Consider the following 9,675-nt stretch of genomic DNA (forward strand, 5'->3'; position numbering starts at 1 on the left):
TTCTAGGCAGAACCTTTAATGTATTGTCCAGTAACACTGTGCTATTCTGAACGGTCTCAAATGGAATCTCCTCCCCCCCTCTGGATAATGGTCATGGCCACTTGTATAACGAGGGCTTAACAGGAGCATTTTTGGATGAAGACAAAGAATTTAGAAATACAAAATGTAAAAAAACTTTTTAAAAAAAGCTTGTTTGTATATCACCTTCCTGGATGCACGTTACTTTCTTTCTCTTGATCAAACCTTGCGCACTTCTTACCAAACTGTAACTTTTCTGTATAAAAAGTGGAATTTATCAAATATTTTGCGTTAGAAATCGAACAGTTCCTCAATGGTCTTATTGTGATCTCATGAACGGTTCTGTGAAACGGACTTTCAATCAACTCAAATATTTAATTATTTTCTTTTATCAAAGTAGAAAGGATTGAATTTGGAGCAAAAATTTTACAACTTAAGGCAACCTTGGCAGCTACAGCCCGGCATCTCTGGCTGACATTGTCAGATGCCCCCAACCCTACATGAACATTGGTCACCATGATTGCAATAGTGGTGGGCGAAAAATTGTTTCCCACTTATACAGGTCACTCAGAGAGGATAAAACGATTAAGCCCCTGAAAGTAGAAGAAAAATGGCAAGAGGTCAGTGAACACATGATATCGACAAGAGACTGGGAAAAGATCCACGAAAGTGTCCGCAAAGTTTTGATCTGTAATAGATTCAAACAAATACAATATAATGTGGTACATATGACCTATCTTTTGCCCAAGAGGCTTTACTCTATCAATTCATCTAGAGACCCCAAATGCCCTCGTTGCCAGCAGGCACAGGACGATTTTATCCATGTGATTTGGCAATGCCGAGTAATACAAAGATATTGGGCCGAGATTATGAAACAACTGAATAGAATGACGGGATGGGCAAAAGCCTCAGAGATACAGACATGCCTTCTTGGCTTGATCCGTAAAAATCCCAAAACATAAAACTACTACACGATTCTTGATATTAGGTCTTGCAATAGCCAAGAGTAGAATAGTGATCCACTGGTTGTCCCCGCATGTGGAAAAATGGGAGAAAGATTTAAAAGAATGGGCAATGGTTGAAGAAAATCATATGAGGAAAACCAGGAGGGATGATAAGGTCCCAGAAGTGCTGTTGGCATGGGGGGCAATGATATAAGAAATAGAAGAGATAGAAGAGACAACCTCACAGACTCCAACTGTCCGGGGTGGGAGGGGGGTAATACAAAAAAACCGCAAGGGGTAGTCGTGGTCCGGAAATAAGGGCAATACACACCTAACAAACATTGTTAGATATGGACAATGTTAGATATGGAGATAAGGTATCATCTAGTGGGACCGGTAATTAAGGGGGGTGGGGGAAGGTTTCGAGGGTTAATAAGTTCATTAAACAATGTAATCTGTTCAATAATTGTTATCTCTGATGGGAAAAAACTGTTAACATAAGTCTTTTGAACATTATATCATTAGAACCATGTTGAGATAAAATGTATAAATGATGTAAAGTGTATATTGCACTGGTTATATTGAACAATAAAATGTTTTAAAAACTTAAGGCAACCGGCGGAAAAGATCTTCCAACAGGACTTTCTGCTACTGGCATATAGAACTTTGTGATAGAGATAGTGATGTTGCTGTAATTTTCATTGTGGTACTGGTAAAGAGCTGGCATGTTCCATTTGGTGTGGCTTTGCGCCTACGTTCATCCATGTTACTGTCTCTGCCTCCTAAGCTGATGATACTCAACACTGAACACCAATAGAGTAGTTATTGCTAATGCCCCGCCAGCAAGGTGCACTTTTCGCAGTGGGAATCTAGCTTGAGACCCAATCCACTTACAAATAGACATGTATGCCCCAAATTTGATTTGGCCTACTCAAACAGAGAACTGTAACATAATGAAACATTTCACTGTAAATGATACATGAACTAAATCTTTGTGCAAATATTTCGTGTTTTTCATTTTCTCCTAGAGTTCTTATTCGAGTATTGCCCTTCTGTTGATATTTTCTTCTTCTTCGAATCCTCCAACCTACCACTGAACCAATCACGGTGTCTGTTAACACATGTTCTACAGAGATGATACATTTACTGTTGTGTTGTTGTTACAAGATCCGGAGGCAGCAGAAAATATCTGGTCAGCAACTCGTGTACTCTGCAGACAACGAGTCAGATATCCTAGCCACAATATAGACCAGAGTCACTTAGCAGACAGCACAACAGCATGAACATTTACATAAACACCACAAAAATAAGAGGCCGACATAAACCAGGCCACAAACATTAAAACGTCCCATAACTGCTCCCCCACAAATAATGAAATCTATCATCATAAAATGGTTAAATGTGAATATAATAAAATTCTAAGTAGAAGTATGGTGTACGAATTTTGTATTGAAAACAGGATGGCTTGATACCTATAATGCTCAATAATGTTGTGAAGGGGTTGCTACTGAAAAATAGTTTGCATGTGAGGAACGGCCCAAGGTTTGCGGCCAAGTACTTAACAGAATTATCTTCCATGATGCTTCTATCATCTAGCAAGAAGTGATCGACATCCTATAGAATTTAGCATCAGAAAAATTGCCACTGCTAGTCTGAATATCGATTAAACTTCTTCAATGGATAAAAACCTATATTGTAAAGCTGTTAACAAAGTAACATAGTTTAACTCATTTCGCACATATTGATTATTCAGGCTGTCTACAGAGGTAGTTACAAATGTCTTATTTAAATCCTCCAAAAAGGGTGCGGTAATAATAAATAGCACAAAGATATTGATGTGAAATCACAAAACCAAGTAATGCTCCAAAATTCTGTAAAGGAAAATGGTCACAATTGGGCATGTTCTTATTCAAGAGAGCCAAGCGGGACTTAGAAAGGCAGATTAGTCACTCACAACTTTTTTTTCACTAGCTTCATTGGGCAAAGCAGTCCAAATGTCTAGGTCTGGCCACAGCCCATTAAGTACAGAAGTTTACCGGAAAGGTGCCTTGGACTAAGGGCTTGGTTTCGAACTCGACGGATGAGTAACTCAAGTCACAACGGTGGGGGATATCCCGTCCGCTGAAATATAAATCCCATAGTAATCATAGGATTTATATTTGGGCAGATGGGATATCCATCACTGTTGTGACTATGTAACCCATCCGCAGAGTTCTAAATCAGACCCTACGTTTTCTGGAGATCCTACAGGTTCCGGACCGATCACCGAGGGCTGTATCTCCACTCTTCAAAGTCTGATGGTACTTGCAAGAGATCTCATTTTGTCCATGCTTCTTTTTTGTTGACGCTTAGGGCCCTTGAATATGCTGTCAGACAGAACAGTGCCAAGATACAGGAATGGTGCGGTGTACAGGATGCAATACAAACACACACTATTATTTTAAGTGTCAGTGAACCAGAGCCGTCAGTTTCAACTCAATCAGTACGAATGTGTGGGCATGCTCCTCTTTCTAGCTAATGAATAAAAGTCAGAAGTCAATGTAAGAATTGGAAATGGTAGGTCAATGTGGACTGCAGGGGGTGTAAGGATCTGACTAATATTTGGGAATTCCTTTTTGCAGCACAATGATTTGGGGAAGTCAGTAACAAATAGTAAAAACATATCTCTAGGCAGTGATCAATCATTACGAAGATACTTTTCATGTTTAAAGCAAATTGAGACAGTGCAGTGATTCATTACACTCTATGTATGTTCTGACTTCAATTTTCCCAATTCTTGAAACTCAAAGTTTCTTTGAAAGAGGAAATACCTGGGATTATACTTTGTATAATACGATATAAAATACACAAAACTCTTGAATTTTTTCAAATTCAGGATAGGTCAACTGCCATACTTAAGATCTCAGCTCACGTAGTAGTTCTCAAAGCAAACACAGCTAAAGAACGAGGATAGATTCAACCCAGATCTGTGACTGGGAGTGAGTGTCTGAAAAGTTTCAGTGCTCCATCAAAGCCTTGTGTTTCCTTTGTTTGCCCTAAGTTGGCATGGTATGCCCAAACGTGGGCCCTTTGCTCACTTTGCCACTGGATTCAATCTAGCCTGGCTGATGAGGGGTATTACCATGAAACTGGCACCAGGATGCGTGTTTCCAGTCCAGGGAAGACCTGGCTTGGCAGTTCGAACTGGACTCTTCCCATGAGGCACAGGGTCAAGAGTAATTTTGCATATGACTGGTCTGAACTAGGGTGGCAAAGTGAGCTAAAGAATGGTGATGGATTCAACCCAAATCTGGGTCTGAAATGTTTCAGTGATCCGTCTATCATCTCCTTGTGTTTGCTCAATAGTTCTCAAGGAACTGCGGATTATATATTAAAATGACTGGGTCCATAATGTAAACTTATATATCAATACCCTCTCACAGCACTTCCAACTGCGGTTAATATGAAATTTCTCCACATCAGCCTGACCATTAAATAACACTATTCTCACTGCACATTGAACGGTGGACTACTATATAAAAATTGAGGCCAGAACTGTGAAACAGGGATAAAGACTCTAGCTGCTCACTATCAAAAGGAGTTCCTTACATGTAGTGGCCCCTTGTCCATTTTCAAATGATTTCAGTGACGGAAGGTGTGAAGCGATTATGCGTATCCTAGCTACCACTGGGTCTTTCAATGTTAGCTATTCTTCATTATGGCAGTTCTGCTACTCCACAGTTTTAGACTGGACGTCACTGTGCGCTCTTGGCTTTTTGACTAGGTGCACACCTGGAACAGTAAAAGTTCAAGAGCGTTCATGGGCCAGTTATGCAATGCACAGAGGCAGCACAATACATGAGCGGGTATTAGTGCCTTTACTTGGAATAATTGTGAACATGTTGAATTAAATCAAGAGAAAACTTTTTTTGTATTTAGTAAGGTAAATGTCATACTGGGCAGGTATTCTGCTGTAAACAAAGGTATAGAGCGCACACAGGTGCATTACTTTAGCAGCAGTAAAAACAGGGACACACTGCTGCTCCATGGCCAGAAAGAACAAATAAGTAGGTTAGGCCACAGGTTGTGGGCCTGGGGGTGGAAAACGCACAGTCAATTCCTTCATAACCGATGGGAAAAGGCATCATGCGACTGATCCTTATTAGACAGGAATCTTAAGAAATATAGAGAGATTAAAGGGCAAAATAAGAACGATTGTGTCTTGTGGAAAGTTCAGGTCAGGCGCTGAATCGCTGATGGGATCCTTCTGGCATAGATAAAATGAGTACACCTTACGTTGGTCAGAACACCTGACAGAAAGTGCAAAAGATAACCTGCTGTCCAATATTTGAATAAATACTTCAATCAACTCTAAGAAGTGGGGCTTGGCATGCAAGTACCAGTATGAGGTTGCCTCCATTTTGAGAAAGTGCAACCCAAGTGTGTGCTGTGCAAATCAAAGAGGTTGGTTATGTACTGCAGAAATGTGAGAGTTTCAAAGGGATAATACTAAAACTATGATACAGTGGTAGAAGCATATTCAGCATCTGTAAATAATTGGAAGGTCCTGGCAGATACGTACATATTAAAAACGAAGAAAAGGCGAAGTAAGATAAAGAGGTGAAAGGTTTAAAAAAAGAAGCACTTTTAAACAGCTCATCTTCACGGTGTGCAAGGCTGCGCAGAGGGGCATCCTGTCCGGGCAGCTCAGAGCATCCCAGTGCGCTCTCGCGCCCGTTAATGATGTACAAAACATGATGAATGGTAGCCTTTCGTTTTTAATCACATTAGAAACATTTCATCTATAACCTGCTCTGTGTTGAGCCATAATCATGTGTTACGGTAAGTACGTTCTTACTGAATGAAACGATTGAAGCGCCCTGGTGCCAGGTGCAATTAATCATTAATAAAAGAACGCTTTAAGTTGCGGTTTATTTCTTATGCAGTTTTGGAATAATCATTGCACGGTGAAGGAGAGCCACCCACCGGGGTTTCCGTGGCAATAACCATCAGTGCAGTGGTGCCAACAGCCACACACAGGGAGTTGGGCGCAGGTGCGTGGCAGTGATATGCTGCAAGCTCTAGTACCTGCTGTTTAAATAAAAGCACACGCTGGGGTGTCTAGAGCAGTAATGCATCACTGGAATTCAATTCTACCATTTGCCACACATATGGAGCTAGAAGCAGGTGTGTGTATGTATGTAGGAATTAATGCGCTACCGGCTCTCACACCTGCTGGTTGAGAACCGCCGCCCACACGCGTGTCGGTGGCACTAACGCACCAATGCAGTCATTAACCGTTAGCGCTTATAACCCCGTAGGACTTACCCGTTGAATCAAACCTCATCTCGCCTTGTAATTCCCGGTGCCCAGTGCATTCAGCACCCGCCTGTGCAACCTCCCGCTTGGAAACGAGTACCGCGGGAGACACAGGGAGAAGAGAAACGGAGACCCGGAGGAGCAAGATGGGGGGCAGGTGGAAGAAGAGATGCAGAGCCTGGGCACGGTAACAGCAGGGAAGGAAGTAAAAAAATAAATAAAAAAATCACGAGAAAAAAGAAGCAGGCTGGAGACCGGTATCCCACGGAATTTCGTGCAGCGGCTGCTCATCGGCTCCCTTCGGGGCTCCTCCCTCTTCTTGCAGAATTGGCTCATCACGGGGAGCTCTCTCTCTTGGCCCCGCCCCGTCTCGGAGAGCAGCGTCTCAGCCAGGCAGAAATAGTCGCACGCCGAGCTCAGTTTAGGTTGTGAGATGTGAGATCGTTGGTCCGCGCGCACCAGCTTTTATTTTAGGGGCAGGGAAGTGATTCCAAAACCCGTGCTCTTGTTCTTTCTTTTGGGAGGTACCAACCTATCACCGTGTTCCAAGAAACGGGAAGAATAACCATAGCGACAATTTCAGGAAACTGGCTTAATGTTCTAGAAACGTGTAGTTGTGTTCTTTCACATAGAAACAAGAGTTGCTGTCTAGGAGAAGGGGGGCACATTTATTTCCATGGATACTGCTGTTTTTTGTCTTCCAAGTAGAACAACGCACAGCGACGGATTGCTTATTCGATCATCGAAAGAACAGAGATTGGAGGTGATAGGGATATTTGAATTTCATTACAGTTTTTCACACTTCTGAGTTGGCATGAAACACTGTAGAGTTGTCTAAATACCACAGGATTCTGTAGGATGAGATTGGTCAGGACTTCAAACGGGCTGGGCCCTCCCAGCACTAAATAAACCCGACTTTGAAAGGTGTCCCTATCGGACTCTATATTGATGTCCTTAACTTTTCTGGCCTAAAACTGATTGATTTCTGAACCCTTAAGGTGTGCCATGTCAGCAGGGCAATCCCTGTTGCCATTTCACAGGCTTGTTTGACTTAATCTCAGTTCCCTAAAATCACTTGATTTTTTCAAGGTGTTGTGTTCTTGTAGTTTTTTCATGCAACATAGTCTTGTGCATGCTTTGAACGGCAGACCCAACTCACATGGTGCTACCGTGTTGCACACAATTTTGGGTACTTTCACACGGTCACTCTGTGGGGAGCCTTTATGACGCGGTGGCAGCAGGCAAGGCAAGTTGGAAACCACTGCATATATTGCAGGGTTCTCCAAACCTTTTTTTGTAGTGAGAGCTACTTCTAATCAGTGAAAATCATTGTGAGCTACCTAAGTTCAGGCCACTTGCAGAGTGCTGCCAGACACCCCCACACCCAGCTTCATTGACGCTAAGCCTAATGTCCATGTCCATAGAGCCGGAGACTAGAGTTTGAACAAAATACTTTGACTATGGGCATTGTACACAAACATGTACATATGAAAGAAATATGTGTAATGTTGAATGAGAATCTGTGTTAAATATACTTGTAGCACAGGGCATACCTTTCACCAAATGTGACACAGTTACATGTATAACACAAACATACAGACTTTATTAAATGGCAGAAATTTAAAGTGCATAAAAATGTTCAGAAAATATGTTTATATTACGGAACATTTTTCTGCAATTTAAATTTCTCCCACTTAATAAAATGGATGTTCTTTTTAATGTTATATATGACACAGTGACTGCCAAGCACCTGGAGCACGATTCTTGCTATGTATAAATACAATACATTAATTTTTGAAAAAAACACAGTAGTGAACACAATTACAAAGCCTAAAACCCAGGAAAAACACACACAAATTAATACATTAAATGTTGTGACGTGGACAATATTAATGGAAACCAATCATGTTGTTTGTATACAAAATATTATTTATAGTTTATTTATTTTATTTTCTTCATTTTTGTTTGAAATTTCTTTTATAAAAAATACATATAATCAATAAAAAGTTATGTGCCATACAATTTATGTTACAAATAAGAAAATGTGAAGACAAGTCAGGAACAACGTAGAAAAACGAAAAAAGGACCACAAATGACTAAGTTGTTAAATAGGGCTAGTGGAGTTAGTGGAGTTAGCAAAAGGGTGGGCGACGGACGCCATTCTTCTGAGGAAATATACATTTTTGGTCAAGTTATGTTCCCTATCGTGTACCCCACCGTCTCCATGTACGAGTTTAAAGTGCATGTAACTTCCCTCCTGTGCCAGCTATGAAGACGCAAATATATTTGCGTCCAACGTTAACATGTCCTCTTTCAGACCCACCCTGAATGGGTTGAATAGTCCGTTCCTAAGTATGCCATGCCAACGTCTTTTTGTAGTGTACTTTACACGTTTTCAGCTCTGGCAAAGTAGGCCCGGAATTCTGCCATCGAGCCTTTTTTCCGCCTTTTGACTCTGAAAGCCTCAGCCCAGGCTGCCCAGGCTGCCCCCGTACCTGTGAACTCTGCCTTACTTCCAGCGCGGCCCACCGCGCTCAGCTCAGCCTGCTGCCTGCCAAGAATGAATTCAACCTTCGAGTTATCTGTTTCCCTCTCCGAAGATGCATTCTTGCCTACTAGTTTAAGTAAACATTCCCCCAGCTGCAGAGCGAAGGGCCTGGCCTTACCGTCTCTGTGCAAGTAATTCATAGCCTCTGTTACCACGCTACCATGGAAGGCCCATGCCCCCACGCTTCTCATGCAGACACTTAGGCGCTTATACACGCACTCACAGTCAGTATAGAATAGCTTCTGCCCCAGAGACCTTTCCGCCCAGATAGCTCAGTTCCTAAACATCAGATATCAGATATGATAGAAGCACAAGTTGATCTGACATGCCAGACTTCTGTCTCTTTCCGTTAGTCTAAATGTCAAGTCCCCAGCACCCTCCAGCTTCACGTCAATCACACGTCATGCAGCTGCGCGCGCATCCAGGCTTCAGATTTTTGCTGACATTGCAAGATTCTGCTCTTGTTGCCACCCACTTATGACACCTACCTGTGACGTTTCTAGCACACACCTCTATGTTCACGCCTCCTAATTACGTATCATGACCACGTGTGTGTTTTATCTTGTTTCTCTCAGCTGTTACGCCTTCTGCATTGACTTCTATTGTGTATATTAAGTATAAAAGTAATGTAATGTCAATAAAATATGGCTCTATCCCTTCTTACACCCCTGTGGTGGTAAGAACCAGATATCCAGGTCATGACCATTCCTTTTTAAGGAATAAAACCCCTAAGAACTCTAACACCACGGACTCTGCGTCTTTCTTTCCGATTGAGTCATTATTGATTAAGTACTTACCTGCATAGAAATTAAGACGGTAAATTAAATATTTACGACATTTTGGCGCCCGAATAGGGACCCCTCCCCC

At 41.9% G+C, this 9,675-nt stretch overlaps 1 long non-coding RNA gene across 1 annotated transcript in view; it reads right to left on the bottom strand.

Moving 5' to 3' along the window:
- Positions 1–6,632, bottom strand: part of LOC147668821 (uncharacterized) — a 58,555-nt gene extending 51,923 nt beyond the window's left edge. The window contains exon 1 of the long non-coding RNA XR_015303797.1: positions 6,270–6,632. This is a non-coding gene — a long non-coding RNA (uncharacterized LOC147668821). The remainder of the gene's footprint in view (positions 1–6,269) is intronic.
- Positions 6,633–9,675: the final 3,043 nt, after the last annotated feature.

Source organism: Lissotriton vulgaris, unplaced genomic scaffold, assembly GCF_964263255.1.
Source record: "Lissotriton vulgaris unplaced genomic scaffold, aLisVul1.2 SCAFFOLD_2251, whole genome shotgun sequence".
NCBI classification, from domain to species: domain Eukaryota; kingdom Metazoa; phylum Chordata; class Amphibia; order Caudata; family Salamandridae; genus Lissotriton; species Lissotriton vulgaris.